The 16,353-nt window shown below is 40.0% G+C and overlaps 1 long non-coding RNA gene across 1 annotated transcript; it reads right to left on the reverse strand.

The window, feature by feature from the left end:
- Positions 1 to 759: 759 nt before the first annotated feature.
- On the reverse strand, positions 760 to 5,916 carry LOC139799477 (uncharacterized). The gene is made up of 5 exons (XR_011727283.1): positions 5,804 to 5,916; positions 5,005 to 5,118; positions 2,559 to 2,699; positions 2,145 to 2,212; positions 760 to 900 (listed from the first exon to the last, which is right to left on the reverse strand). It is a non-coding gene; the product is annotated as an uncharacterized lncRNA (long non-coding RNA).
- Between the last annotated feature and the right edge of the window lie 10,437 nt (positions 5,917 to 16,353).

Below are 16,353 nucleotides of genomic sequence, written 5' to 3' on the forward strand. Positions count from 1 at the left end.
AAATAGATTTTTTTCTAAGAGAGCTCACTATTCCAATGGATCACAGCACACTGATTCCAAAGGTCCAGATTACCATAGAACAGGCAAAGGGGATAACTCACTGCCATGTCTGCATCACTTTGGGGTTTCCTGCTGGGCAAACAGGAGCACGTGTAGAGGTTTCACACAGGGGTGCATCCTGGAGATGGACCAGACTCTGGGCTGAGACCCAGGAGGAGAGGGGAGGAAGTCTGGGGGTCCCAAGCCCCAGCCCAAGTTGTGTTTGCACTGAAGAAGAAGAAAAGAGTCAGTGGCAAGGCACTGCCTAGCAGAGGCTGCTCTGTCCTGCTCTGTGTAACAAATCCAAGTCTTGCACATGCTGCTACTTTCTTTTCATTTTTTTCAGATGTACTTTTTCAGCTCTGCAGTTTCTTGCTGCTGTTGTACACTGTCTTGTATCTCTTCTCCTCAGAGATATGAGTACTTTGGTTTTTTACATTTAATTTCCAATGTATTTGGAAAAGGTCTATGTGTCCATCTGCACCGTTTAATGTCACTGATTGAAGTAATAGTTTCAATTTCATAATCTAATTATCAGAGAAAATTAGTGGCATGGCTCGTCCCTTCATTATTTTATTCTAGGTTTAATGGCAAAATGCTACAGACTTAAATAAAACAACAAATTTTACACATAAATACAATAATCCATAAATAATGTGCACCAGCTACACTTGAACAGAAAGGTGTGAGTGGATGAGAGAGAATCATAAGGAAACTATATTTTTTTTTGTCAAAAAAAGACACTTTGTTTTTAATACTTTGGTCATTTAGATTCATGGCATAGTAAAATCTCAGATTTTAAACTCCCCTTATACCTTCCTGTTCATGTTATGATGTCAGAGGGTCAATTCTCTTGTCTCACTGCAAAAAATAAAAGGGAAGTAAATTTTGAGCAATAAAACTATTATCTTCTAGCTGAGTTCCCATAAAGGAGAAGAAAGAATAAGTCACATTCCATCCCCAGAAAACTAGTGGTGGGAGAATTATCCCTTTTTGAAAAAGAACTACTTCCAATTTTTTTGTTCAGTGACCTGAGTTACTGTATTGAGCAGCTACAGCTCAGATACAGAGTTCAGACATAATCCCAAAAAGGCCAAATTAAAAATATTGTGCTCACAATGGTAAGCACTGAGTTGCTACCTTCAATCTGACTGAAAAACTGCCTGAAAGCCTAGACACCTGCTGAAATACTCTTGAGACTTCTATGGTTGTTTCAGCCTCCTATTTTTAAATTCATCTAATAATTTACTCAACAGAAAAATTTGAAGAGTGCAGGTCTAAGAAATCTAATTTCTTAAAGGCAATAAAAATCCCGTGTGTTTCTTTGCAAATCAGCATAGTCTGAGAGGATGTTGCAAAGTTACTGTATTTCAGTCACAAAAAGTAGTGTGTGATGAAGGCAGACAAAAGGAGGAGTTTCTGTTCAGTCCTGTCTAAATAGAAAAGCACAAGACAGTTTTTAAACAGATTCCATTTAAATCCAGTGGTAAACTATTGGTTATGAATTGGGTGGTGCTTTTCCAGCACATCTTAGGCACCAGGGTACTGCTGCCCCAGGCCCATCTCCATGGTTTTTACCCTTATTTTGGATTATTCCTCTGAAATGTTGTGACAATGAGGTTCCTGCTTGATTCTTGCTTATGAAATGAGTATCTAGGAGTATTTCGGAGATTCCCTTGGATCACAGACCTCAGCTGTTTCTCAGCAGCCCTGACCCCTTTATACCTTATGTTCATAATCTTCCTTGCTGTGTATGGAACACTGGGCCCTCCTTCCCAAGATGTCTTCTGGCTGCCCATTTTTCATCAAATGATTAAATTATGTAAACCAGTTTCTTTTCCCAGTTAGTCATAACTTACTTCCCTCATTATGGCACAGAAAGTCCGACTTAAACAGTGGGGTTTTTTCCTTGTTTTTTGGGTTGCATAAGTCTGAATACCATTGTCCAACTAATATCAGTGGGAGCTGCAGTTTGTACATTTAAAAGCAGAAAAAAAAAAAAAAAAAAAAAAACAACAAAAAAACCCAAAAAACAAACCAGCAAAAAAACCTATAAATCTCATTTATAATTGCTGAACATGTAGGTGGATATTACCTTTACTCACTCTTAGGTTCTGCACTTGTGAGAGGTGGATTACACCACACTTTGTCATCCAGCACTCAGGAAACAGACCTGTGCCAGGACAGAGAAAGGCATCACAGAAAAGACATTCATTAGTAGCAATTTTTCCTTCACACCAGGCTTGGAATCATCACTAGTTAATGGGCCACAAATTGAAAAATTAGTATTAATAGCTCTGTTGATTTTGTGACTTAATGAAGCGTGTGCACAACTATGCTTGATTATAATGAATAATATATTATTTGTGCAGTAGCACCAGTTCAGCATTTCATACAGATGACCTGACTTGAAAACTTGGATTTATCATGTTAATGATGTGTTATAAACTCAGATGGCATTGGTGCTGCACGTTCCTTCTTCTCTGTCTGAGAAAAGTTAAATTCATGGCCATACTTACATTACACAAACCATATGGCAGTGAACGTGGGACCTTCTGGGTAAAAAGTGGAAGAATTTGTCTGCTTTTGGAAACCTTGGAGACCTCTGGGTAGAGAGACTGCACCATGACTTCTCTGCAGCCCCGTAATCCTCTCTTTTCCTGTGATAAGACATAAACAACAGAAACTGAATTTTCAAGGCCTTTTTTTCTAAGTACTTAGTTTCTCCAAAGGAAATTTTTGGGAAAGCATGTGGTGTGAGCCAGGCAGCCCATTCCATACTGGTTTCCAGTACAGATGCCAACCATGCAGGCCTCCACTCACTGCTCATCCTGTACAGAATAGTGCACAGAACCTGATCCAGTTATCTGGGTGCTACCCGCAAAAGGAATAAATAATGAAGAAGAATTAAGGCATGTGATTTTTCAAAAATCTTTCATCTTAGCTGGTGTAAGAATCCCCTAACCTTCAGAGGTTTCTATCCTGACTATGTTCATTACACTTTGGAGATTCTTTTAACTGAATCAGCTGGGAAATGACCTGTTCTGGTCCCTTCCTGTGAATAAAACATAGATTAAGTTATAAGGCACGTGAACAAAATATGCATCAACTAATTATTTCAAGAAAAAAACATAGTTTTATTCCCTCAGGTCTTGGAAGAAAGAAGTCCACTGTCTGGTTTGGAAACTGTCTTATCCCACAAAATAATTTCAAAACAGTTTTTGCATGATTAAAAAAGAAGTGATTTTCCTTGAGCTGTTTTTCCTTGCCAAATTTTATTTCTCATTGCCTGGTACTGATCATCATCAGAAGTTTATGAGCATTTACAGCATTGTTGCTTTTGATAGTGGATATTACATCCATTTCTAGCCATAACAAATGGGCCCCAGAGTAGGGTTTTTTTTCTGTTTTTCTACAAAATAAACTGTTGTCTCCTTTCCATTTCCTTCCTGATGATTCTCAGGATGCCAAATATCATTTTTCCTGGTTTGCACAATAACATCACTCTGTCAGGAAAAATATCATTATATGGCCAGCAGAATAAGCAGTATGAACAAAACCAGCCTGGGAAAGGAATACTGCTCTGTTTTCTGTCTTGTGGGACTTGGGACACCCACTGGGAGTCAGCAGCAGGAGGGATTTTTGTGGCACACTGGACACCAGGAGTGTCCCACCTGAAATCCTAAATGTCCTGTCCAGTTTTGGGACCTTCAGGACTGTTTGTAGGGCTGACACTCTGTCCTGCAGAGTACGTCTTATCATCACATTAAATTAATTAAATTGATTTCCACGTTCCTGATATATCTTTGCACAGCAACCCATAAAAGCCCAAGGATGAAACCTTCTTAACACTGGGAGCACAGAAATTTCCTCTCGTAAGATTTAGGAAGCAAAAAAGTGGTTATTATGACACTGAAATCTGTGCCAAAATCCTGCATAAAGAGGATTTTCCAAAATCACAATTTTGTTTAGCATTCAGACAGAGCAACAAACTCTTTTGTTGCAGTTTGCTTCCTTGGTTATTTGAAAAAGACAAATTTAGGCCATTTTTTCTGGCCTAGCAGAATTGACAACATAAGCTGCTTCTCCAGGGTGACTACAACAGCACATTATGGTATTTGAAAAATACAAATCTGACACAATCTCTCCAAGCCACAAAACAACCTGACAAAACCACAGCTGAAACCTCATATCTCACAATCCTTTCACTCAGAACCTGAAGCTGTGTGGAGCTTGGAAAGAAGCTCTCAGCTGGCAGAGGGCTCAAAAACATCTCATGCTCTCTCATCCTCTCTTGCCTGTGAAGTTGACTGATTACCATTGCCCAGGAGAAATCCAAATGAAAGAGTGTCCTTTATCACTTCTCTGCTCCTCTAATAGTTTTTTTTTCATGGTCACATGTATTCTTAATAAAAAATCATGCCTACTCTTCCTCTTTCACAAATAAGGAAAACTGCATTTATACCATTTTCTTTGTAAAATATTTTGTCTTAATAGAAATAACTCATAATGGTAATAGAAGCAAAGGCAGCAATATTTTAATGTCTTACTTTAGTCTCTGAACTAGGGAATAGCATCAAACTGTCTGTGCCCATATATCCTGTGCTCACTACACATTTGTGGACATTTTGCATTATGTGAAATTATTTGATATCCTGGAAGAAAATCATAGTATCATTAAGGTTGCTATCTGGAGTAAAAAAAATCTTCAATCTGATCTTATTACAGGTACTTCCCCCTAAATTGTAACTTTCTTTTTAGAATAAATTTTTCTAGGTTTTTCTCCTGTTATGCCAATGTTCTCTTCCTTTAAGCAGGTATAGGTGGAGTGATCAACAGAAGGAAAACTTCCCTATAAAAATAGACCAGCCCATTATCTCACCTATCCAAGTGTATTACTCATATTGCTTTCTGCAGACACCTCCACCTCTCTGCAAAAAGATCAGAAATTAGTCTGTGACTTACATTTCACTGCACTCGTGTGTGTTCATGCCTCCACTTCTACTCTCTGGGCAGCTTCCACGTTGCAGGAGGGAATGGTGATTTCTCAGTGACCAGCAGAGCTCGTTCTGATGGGCCCTTTGGATATTACAGTACTACCAACAATTAATAACCTTGCAGCAATCAGTGATTGACCCTTTTCCCTGTTGCCTACAGGTGCTGCCTGGCATCAGATGAGATGAGACACTGCCTGCAACTCTTCTGTCTTGCTCAACACTTGAGAGGCCACCAGCTTTCCTCAGATGAGCAGCTGTGTGCCCTTTCCCCAGCAGCGATTATTGGACAGCCCAAACTGCTGTAACAATATAAATAATGTCATCTCCCTGCTCGAATTAGAGCCATGGTTTTGTTTAAAATAGATTATTAGAGAGCACATTGCATGTGACCTTGCACCCCCAGCAGCAGGGCACCAAGGGGAGACCAATGTCTTCACCCAGGCAGCCTCCAGCATCACAAATCTCTCCATAGCCTCAGGCCTCTCCTGGATTTTTCCTTTCTGCTTCCTGCTCCCTTCTCTTTGCCTCCTGCTTCAGTTTCCTGACATCCTGATACAAAGCCCAAGTACAGCACTGAGGATTTCTGTAGGTTTTTCTGCACACAACCTCCTTGTCTCTTGTGCTCCACCTGTGACTATGGAAACAGCCTCCTGTGATCTTACCCTTCTGTGATGAATAAATTTGGTTTGTTTGCAGTTTATATTTTTCACTGCTGTCAGAACCATTAGCATTTTCTGGAAAAACAAATTTCAAATACAAAAAGCCACCCTTCCTTCTTCGTGGCTCAACTTAAATGACTGTTATTTGTTGAAAGTAAGATGAGTTATTGTTCAGATCTGCACAGCTCTTGAATAGCACAACAAAGCAGTCATCAAAACAGACCTTACTGCAAAAAAAAAAAAAAAAAAAAAGTGCTGGAACATTCACATGCCAGCATAATTGGAAGCAGGCCTCATTATCCAAGCAAACTTTAAAAAAGAGTGATTGTGTTAAAATAATAAGTCAACTGTCAGAAGTTTTCCCAAATGTGGTGTGTACGTGGTGACTGATTCAGTATTCTTTTTTTTGGAACAGCTTTCACTATAGTTTAGTAATGTATTTCTCCCTCTCAATGACTAGACTGAAACCAGGTAGTGGTTGTACTTCTCTAAACAGAAACTCAGTCTCTAAGAGCAGTGTGAAAAGAACACTGGAGAATTCTCAGTTGTAAAAGGGAAGCTTCTTAAAAGGCTGAGAGAAGAAATTAAAGGAATAGAAATCACCACAGAAAAAATTCCTATTCAAACAGTTGCCTCGAGACACAAGCATAGCATTTACCTGCTGGTTTTCCATCTCTCTGGCAGGTTTAACATCTTCAGCTTAAAACAGCTCCAGTAGCAATGAGCAGCAAAATGAAGGCAAAGCTTATCAGCTAATTGACCTGAGTAATTACCTGTGCCTGGCTGGGCACTCCTAAGAGCACATTAACATTCTCATTAGTTTTCTCTACACATCCCCTGATAAATAAACACTGTCTGCTTCTGCTTTGCCTCCATTTCCATGTGTGTCTGGCCCAGTTACATTCTTTCCTAAGACCCTGGTGCTGGTATTTAATATTGTTCTTGGTTGGCTAACTTGAAAAATGTTCTTTTCACTTTCTTTCCTTACAAACAGATTTGTTTTACAGCAACTTCAGGATTAATATTTACCTGTCTTTGATGTACGAGCTACATTGCTGGAAATAAAAACTTGGATTTTCTGCTCCTCAGTATTCTATGCTGGTCATCCTATAAGATCTAGAAACTATTTAGCTGTTACCTGAATGTTACAGGGGCAAAATAGTTTTTCCACTGATTGCATTGATTTATTGTTTTTTGCTAGCTCATTTGACTGTACAAACATCCAGCAGCATGGGTCTGAAATGATAGATTAAAAAGTATTGCCACTGTTACTTGATTCTGTACACAGCATGACCTTGTATGCCTTCTCTGAGTCCAGAAATGCAATTCACAGGAAAATTCCTTGTTTTGTAGCCTTCCAATAGACAAAGGCTTCAACTATCAAAAATGAAATAAAAAGAGGAAAAGGATAAAAATAATTTTGGATTTCATCTTGCCTTTGGCCCGACAGGATCCTTTGAATTGAAAGGAAATGGTTATTGTCCTACTGCTCCATTCAAAACCATGAATATCAATCTCATAAACCACTAGAAATCCCAATTACTCACTGTGGTATTGCAGAAGAGCTAATAAAGGATAAATGGTGCACGCTCTAAGAGTGACTCATCCCAAAGATGCTTTTTGGAACACACAGCCAATAAAACCTATTGGAAAACAGCATTTTGTCATACTGAGAGATCCCTCCCAACTGCTGGAAATCAAAGAATGGTAGGGCTTGGAAGGGACCTCGAGACACCATCAGGCCATCACTGTTTGACACATGAACAGCACTATTTGACATACAAACTTCTGAGCATTTCATGAGATGTCCCAGATGTAGCAACACAAAGACTCTGCCTTTGTTATTACTTGTGCTGGCTGCACCTCTGGTCAGCTCTGAAACCTTGGTCCCATCCTGGGTCCTGAGTTTTCAGCACATCCGTCCCAAAATGTCATTTCCAGGGAAATTTCACATCAAACTGGTAGAGCCCTGCACATCTGTCAAGTGCCAGATGTGGCTTTCTTCCTTCCCTGGACACCTGCTGACTTTGTTCATGTTGTCCATCTGGTCCCTGCCAGACATGGACCTTCCCTGCCATCCTCTGGTTACCTTGGTTTTGACCTCTCGTGTCACCAGGCAGCCCACAGCTTGCTCAGATTGCACTTGATATTTTTGGAACTCCTTCCCCAGATATATTGTTGTTGTTGTTGTTGTTGTTCAAAGTCCTCAAGAGAAAAGTTTGAATTTGGTTCCTTACTGGAGTAACTTTCCATCAGAAAAGAGGCATTACAGTTTATGACCCTTGGGAACTATAAGTTTATTGCAAAGAAGACATTTCACTGATGTTTTCAGTACTGAGGAAAGACTTACTGTGCCAAAAAACTTGTCTTTTTTGTCTAATTATATACAATACCAGATATTGCCTCCCCACAAGCCCCTTATATGTTTTTTTTTTTTTTTTGCTTATACCTTCTATGACTATGCTATGGCAACACTTTTTCCTGAGAAAGGTGAGGGCTTTTTTGGAAGGAAGTGCTGAGATTACTTTGGAAATGTAAAACTTTTGCACTCTGAAAAGAATGCTTCTGAACATGGTGATTTAAACCCATCCTGAAGCTCGGGGAGCAATATGTTCTTTAAGAATAAATCTGTAGGCTCTGCTCTAAAACACAATGTCAGAACTATAGCAATACAGAACTACACACAAAGAAACATCTGTGAGTTTCTGATGCCAAAGAGAACTCCATAAATGATTGTTCAAACACTATTTTTTTGCCCCTCTTAATAATTTTCAATATATTTGATCAGCTGGCCATATATGTTTTTATATGATATCACATATATCTAGACACAATCTATGTGGCAAGCTAACAGAGCATGCACAGCACGTCTTGACAGAAAAAACTAAAATAACCCAAATAAACTAGGCCAGCCTGAACTTCCCCTCTTATTGTGTGCTTGCTTTACATCCTCTGGCTATGTGCCTTTATAACTGTGACTAGACATCACATTAAAAATTCTGAGTGAACATCCCTGAATTCCAATGAATGATTAATAGCAAAAAAGTTGCCTATAGAAGAGACTGATTATTCTTTTCATGGGGAATTTAAAAGCCAGACAAACACCCAGGAACTACAAAGCAGAAACATCAAGAGCATGTTTGTGACTAGTTTTTCTTTAATCTATTTCAAGAGCTCTGGGAGTTTTGCTGGAAAACAGGAAAGGCAGTAGCAGTATATTAGAGGAAGATATACTAGATAAAAAGTTTAAGTCTTGCAAATACAGCAAGTAGTGTGGCCTGCTAAATACAGCTCCTTGGGTTTTTTACCTTCTGAAATTGCAGATGTTATTTTCTCTCATAAGGATTCACTGCATTAAATTTAATGCATGGCAGTGAGAGTTTTAGCTTAAAAAAGGAGGTTGCTGGAAGTGGTCAAGTGGAAAGTGAATCCTCTGTTGCAGCTGCCAAGCAGGTACCACAGGCTCAACATTTTTATCATTTGAGAAACTATTATTTGAGATATAGATATATAGCAGATATCAGATATCTCCTGTTCCTGCTGGACTTCTTCTGCATCACCTATTTCCTTTAGTGGACTCTCAGGTAAAACCAGCCAAGAGAACAACAAACAAGGCAAATTTCTGTATCAACTGCTGCTTTTAAAATGAACTAAAATAGTATCCTAGCCTCTTACAGCAAGAAGACACCCAAGCAGAAATCACACACATTAATGGATGGATAAGTTATCTATTATTTCACAGCAAAAGCAGCTTATGAGAAATTGAGACACAGTTATGCTTGTCTAAATAGTCTATCCTTATTCTAAAAGGATGAAACACTTAAATCCCATGTTGTTTTAAAAACAGTGTTTAGAACCGTAGTCCTTTCCCCTTCGTAAGCTGTGGAATACCATCAAACTGGCATGCAAAACCTCTGGTAAATTGGAGTTTCTCGGGGTAACAATATCAATCAGGGTTTTTTTTTCATCAATTTCTAAGAGAAATTTTACTGGTTTGTTTTTGTTTTTGTTTTTTTTCTGTGGCAGTTTAACAACTAAAATATTGTTTCCACCGTCAGGAAACCTTATCACATTACCCAAGACATTGCTTGCCCAGCAAGTTGCAATCTCTTGGAAGAACCTCTGACCAGTGGTCAATGGAAACAGAGTAACCACCTTGCATGAGTTCACTTTTAACCTTCTCTGCAGACACTGGATTTTTCAACTAATCTTGAGATGGATGAGGGTTTTTAAAGGGCTTACCTGTCACTGGTCTGACATAAGAGTCACCAAAAAATGACAGGAAAAAGAGAAGACAACTAAAGTCATTCTCACCTCCCACAGTGCTCATTATGTTCTCAGTGAGCAGCACATTTGTCCCTGAGGTGCGCGACTGTAAAAAAAACCACCACATGCATTGGAGTGGAGAGATCATAGAATCATAGAACTGGCTGGGTTGGAAGGGATCTCAGAGATCACCAAGTCCAACCCTTGATCCACTCCCCCCGTGGTTCCCAGCCCATGGCACTGAGTGCCACATCCAGGCTCTTTTGAAATATCTCCAGGGATGGAGAATCCACCCCTTCCCTGGGCAGCCCATTCCAATGGCTGATCACCCTCTCCAGAAAGAAATTCTTTCTAATGTCCAACCTAAACCTCCCCTGGCACAACTTGAGACCTCTTGTGCCCTCTTGTCTTGCTGAGAGTTGCCTGGGAAAAGAGCCCAACCCCCCCCTGGCTCCAACCTCCTTTCAGGGAGTTGGAGAGAGTGATGAGGTCTCCCCTGAGCCTCCTCTTCTCCAGCCTCAACACCCCCAGCTCCCTCAGCCTCACCTCACAGGACTTGTGCTGGATCCCTTCACAGCCTCCTTGCTCTTCTCTGGACCTGCTCCAGCACCTCAATCTCCTTCCTGAGCTGAGGGGCCCAGAACTGGACACAGGACTCAAGCTGTGGCCTCCCCAGGGCTGAGCACAGGGGCAGAATCCCTTCCCTGGACCTGCTGGCCACGCTGTTCCTGAGCCAGCCCAGGATGCCATTGGCCTTCTTGGCCACCTGGGCACACTGCTGGCTCCTCTTCAGCTTCCTGGCAATCCAGACTCCCAGCTCCCTTTCTGCCTGGCTGCTCTCAGCCACTCTGTGCCCAGCCTGGAGCTCCCCATGGGGTTGTTGTGGCCAAAGTGCAGGACCCGGCACTTGGCCTTCTTGAACCTCATCCCCTTGGGATCAGCCCAACTCTCCGGTCTGTCCAGGTCCCTCTGCAGAGCCCTCCTGCCTTCCAGCTGATCCACACTCCCCCCCAGCTTAGTGTCATCTGCAGATTTGCTGATGATGGACTCAATCCCCTCATCTCAATCCTCACTAAAGATATTAAACAGAACCGGGCCCAACACTGATCCCTGGGGGACACCACGGCCGCCATTTTGATGCAGCCCCGTTCAGCACCACTCTCTGGGCCCGGCCCTCCAGCCAGTTCCTAACCCAGCACAGATGCCCCTGTCCAAGCTGTGGCCTGACAGCTTTTTCAGGAGAATGCTGTGGGAGACGGTGCCAAAGGCCTTGCTGAAGTCCAGGTAGAGCACATCCACAGCCTTCCCCTCATCTCCCATTCAGTCACCTGATGATAAAAGGAGCTCAGGTTGGTCAGACAGGACCTGCCCTTCCTAACCCTGTGCTGGCTGGGTCTGATCCCTTGTCCATCCTGCAGGTTCTGTGTGATTGCTCCCAGGATGAGCTGCTCCATAACCCTGCCAGGCACTGAGGTCAGGCTGACGGGCCTCGTCCTCTTTCTGGCCCTTTTTGTGGATTGGAAGATGAGACAGAACCTCTCTGTACCAAGAGCCAAATGCAAAATGGAAAGGAGAAAGATGTCAAAGCCTCTGTAATCAGGTAAGGCTGAGAGATATAAATACATCCTTTCAATAGCAGCTGCAAATCTCTATTGACTCAGAAGCTAACAAAAATAAGACAAAGAAGACTCTGCCAAAAATAACACCCAAAAGTCGTAAGTGGCACAAATTCCAGTCTCTTAACAGTGACATCTCATCTTTTTTCTGTCATTTTTGTTACTTTAGGTAACAAAACACAAAGTACTACACCTAATTCTTATATTTACTGTGTAACTTTCAGGGTACTTTAAAATTTCAGCTAGTTAAGTGTATGTGTATGCTTTCAGATAGTCAACCCCTGTATGAGGGATGACTCTAATTTTGGGGAGGAAATAATAGAAAGAATTTTACCAATTTGGACTGCACTATTTTCCTCCAGTCAGATGGAAGTGTTAAGAAAATGCATTAAAACTTTGGTCTTTCCTGAACCTGTGTGCTATATCCTCATTTTTCCATTCTACAGGAATAGTTTATATTCAAATCCTATAAACCTCAGAGCAAAACAATAGTATTGCAGAAAAAATAAGAAGACAGTGGTGGAAAACAGAGTCTACTTCAGGAAAACACCATGTGTTAATACTAGTGAAGATTAGGGTTCTGCTGTCTCTCAATATGCTTAAATAGAAGAGGAATTTTTAAACTAAAGGATATCTATACATGTGGATATCAATCTACTCTGATTTCTGCCATATATGCTGCCTTTTAAAAAAATTCAATTTCTTTTTTATTTTCAAAGTAACCACCATTCTGAAAAGAAGCAAACAGGACTGACTGCTATGGAGCTTACAATTCTGCAGCAGTTGGTGTTAGTTTGCTATATGTTAATGTAAAAAAAAAAAAAAAAAAAAAGGTTTCAAACTGAAACCAGCTCCGTTTATAGAGGAAATAAATTGCCAGGTGAGCAAAGCAAGCCACATACACCCAGTATTTCCAAATGCAGGCACAACTACAGTGTGCACTTTGTCACTGGATTATTTCATTAGGAAAGTAAAACTATAAACCAGTTGTTCTGCACTGGCCTCCTGCAAATATAATAGAATCTGTAAAGCTTTCCAAATTGGCTGCAATACCCTGAACCAGCCTTGGTCAGCTGTTCCCAGGGCTTTTGGCAAACCTCTCTCAATCCCAGGAGCCAGCTCCTGGGGAGTAAATCCTTCAGCACTTCAGCAGGAGGATGGATGAGTAGCAGCACTTCCTAATGGATCCCAGTCATTTCCTTGGGATTTTAGCACTGTGGGAATTTATCATTTATCATTCCCACAGTGGGCTTAATCATACACAGTCCAGAAAACTGCATATTAAACATCATTTTATTTGCTTGCATGTGCCTAAAGGAAATAAAGAAGTGAGCTTCTCCATGCTCACCTTTCCATGAGAAATTTTGCAAACTAGGATGTAACTTTGAGACATGGCACAGTTTGTTGCTAATGGTTTTCCACAGAAGTCAGATGGAGTTCCCAAAACCTTAAACTGGGAACTATGTTTTGAAAGTCAGGGACTTTCTTCAGACAGATCATAGGATGCAAAAGCCAAGCAGAAAGAACTCTGTGGTCCAACAGTGTTTTGAGCCAGAAGTGAAATCATTCACAATATTCCTGAGCATTTCCTGGCATACACACCCAGAATTTATATTCCATAATAAAATAATAGTATTGAATAATATATTTAAAAAATAACAGACTGAACAACTTCTTAAAATTTTCATGTCTCTTTCCTTAGTAGTTTGACTACCATAGTTCAGCCTAAGTGCAAGCCATGGATGATGATAGGAAATTTTTTATTCCCTTTGGTCTCTGCTCCTAAAATGTCATTCACAGTACACGTGCTAAACTCTATCAGCAGGACCAGCATTAAAACAACTCAAGTGGCCTTTCCTCACTCCTGGAAAATCTCATGCAGAATCATTTCAATAAAAACTGTTCTTATTTAGAAAGTGCAGCAGATCTGCTCTAATAAACAAAGCAAAAGCACTAGGCAGGACTAAATTCACTGAAACCTTTTCCATTTACTCTAAGCACTGAATAAATGGCATGTCTAATGTGTGCAAATTGAAGGATAAACCAGCTGGTTCCAGTTTGGATTAATATTAGTGGAAATCTTTCACTGCATAATTGGTTTTCTACCCTATATGGGGTTCCAGAAGTAGTTTGGTTGTTGACCTCTCTTTTCTAAATCATATAATATATATGTATATATAAAAAAAGAAAATTAATATTCTGTTTTTGTGGACTTCTCAAGGCTGGACTGAGCCTCATAATAATATGTGGTGGGTTTTTAGCAGAATATAGCAAACTAACAGATCATATTAAACTAAATCAAGCATAATTTGATAAATTACGTTATAAAACAGAATATTAGGAACACAGTGGTTTATCTGAAATCACAGAACTGTAGCACAATATAGGTCAGAAATCTCCTGGACTGACACAGTGCTCAAAGTGGGGCCCACTCGGGGCAGGTTAAAGCAAATTACAGCATCTTTGAGCAACTTCTTTTGATTCATTCAATCAGACTACAGAAGAAAATTTGGGACCAGGAGGAAAAGTGAATCTGAAAGCAAGGGAGCTCCTCCATGCATTCATCAGGATACTCCCAATGGCTGCTTCCATGACAGGAAACAATTTTAGTTGGAAATAGAAGATGATTTTTCAGTGGACATCACTGTTAGATTCTATTATATTAAGATGAAAAAAAATAGATATTCATAGCTAGTAAAAATGAAATTAAGGCTTTAAGCAAAACAATAAATGTTGTCATTAGTTCTGAGATGGAGCTGGTAACCTCTTTCACCTGAACTATTGTCCTCTACTTCACTGTGGAATAGATACAGTCAGGCAGATGCTCACAGAACATGCACAGATAAAACCCTTTCTGAGCACAAACCACATTTGAGCTGCACTCACAGAGGGTCCCCAAGAGCCTCATTCAGAAATCTTCAATCAGAATTCAACCATGAACCTTTTAAACCAATTTTCATTACCTTATTTCTATTTAACCACAGAATTTGAGAGAAGATTGAGCTTGTTCATATTCTTCACAAAAACCCTAGGGAAATTGTCTTCTAGAACTGATTCTCAGTTAATGAAGCAGAACAAAATTGTGTTAATGAAATGCAATAAAATATAAAAGTTGATATTTCAATAAGGAATTCCATTTTTCTATTCCATTATCCATTTGTTTGATGGCTTTATTCCTAAATTTGTGCCACCAGCACTCAGCTGTCAGGAACACTGCAAAGCTCCTTGCATCCTTTTGTTACTCTCATGGGTTTTGTTACTCTACCTCTGGCCAGAGCTGGTGCAGGTGAAGCATGGAGAAAGAGACCATGGAGAAAGAGACCTTTTGAGGCAATAAGAAGTTACAGAAGATACTGACAATAATCATAACTGCTAGGGAAACTTCAAAAAGCTACCAGATTTAGCTTCAATCCCTATTTCTATTTCTATTTCTATTTATTTCTATTTTTTAATTTCTATTTTATTTTTATTTTTAGTTACCCAGCATGGAAGTAATGATGAAAAAAAATAGCCAGTTACCATCACTATTATGTTTTGGAATATTTTGTTCATTATTCTTTATTTAAATGTCTAACGCCATAATCAAGACCTCACTCCTATCCTCCATAAATTACAAATTATTTTAAAAAGTGACATTTTTTGTTAATTGTCTTGACAGTGGTGCTCAGGCATCACTACCGTGTAAGATGCTGCTAAAAGTGTGCTATCAAAAATACTCTTGTTTTGCACAGCTCTTAGTGCAGGAAGCAAAACTGTTTATTATTCTGCAAAAGCCAAATTGTTTACTACTGCTTCTTACAAGTGAATGCAGAAATTTAGTTTCAGCTGAAGGCTGCTTATGTATTCTTCATAGCTATATGAAGAATTTGCCACATTGGTGGCCACGGGTCCAAGTGAAATTATAAAGGGCACAATTTACCACTGAAAACACAGATTTTTGTATTTCTGCAGTACAACAAAGTATGGGAAAAATCTGGCCCAAAGTCAGCCCATTAATTTTCCATGCATTTTCTTCTTGAATTAAAATGAATCTAATTTTCTGGAGTGCCTCATAAAGTCTGTGTTAGCTGAGGTCCAGAAAACCACAGGCAAGAGGATGCAAACAATCTGGGGCCCCAGTGTGCTTATTTATCATCCTCAGGCTTTCCTGTCATCCCCTGTCACTCAAAGAATGCATCAAAGCTACTGCCAGTGCATCTGCTGTCCCTGTAACAGGAAACCTTCTGCCTTTTAGGATAGCTTGGCAGCCCTCCTCTACTATTTCTGACCTAAATATTATTATTTACTTACAGCAAACACTGAAATCTTTGATCTATTAAAGTATTAAAACCCACCAAACCAAAGCTCAGTTAAATTCAAGAAGTAACTTGCTTTTTTTTTCTTTTAAATACACAGACTTGCAGACACACACACACTGCACCTCTGATTTCTGCTCACAGCTACAAGGAACAAGGGAGCCAGGAAAAGTGAGATTCAGCAAAATGAAGATGACAAAAAGGAATGGAAAGAGAGGAGAGGTGAGGAATGGATTGAGGTGAGGTGATGAGACTTGCCAGTAATAGTAAGGGGACAGATCCCCTGACAGGATAAATAAATTTTTTCCTGTGCTTTCACAAGTACCACTGCAGCCATAGGTCTGTAAACCAGGTCACAATTCCTCTGAAGAATGCCCATCCCACCTATTTTCTGATCTGGTTTCTGTTGAACCCTGGGAGGAGGAAAGAATTCTTAGGGACAAGTAAACATTGAGCATCAGAAGAGCACACTGCCTCTTAC

The sequence above is a fragment of the Heliangelus exortis genome, chromosome 9 (assembly GCF_036169615.1).
Source record: "Heliangelus exortis chromosome 9, bHelExo1.hap1, whole genome shotgun sequence".
In the NCBI taxonomy this organism is placed as follows: Eukaryota; Metazoa; Chordata; class Aves; order Apodiformes; family Trochilidae; genus Heliangelus; species Heliangelus exortis.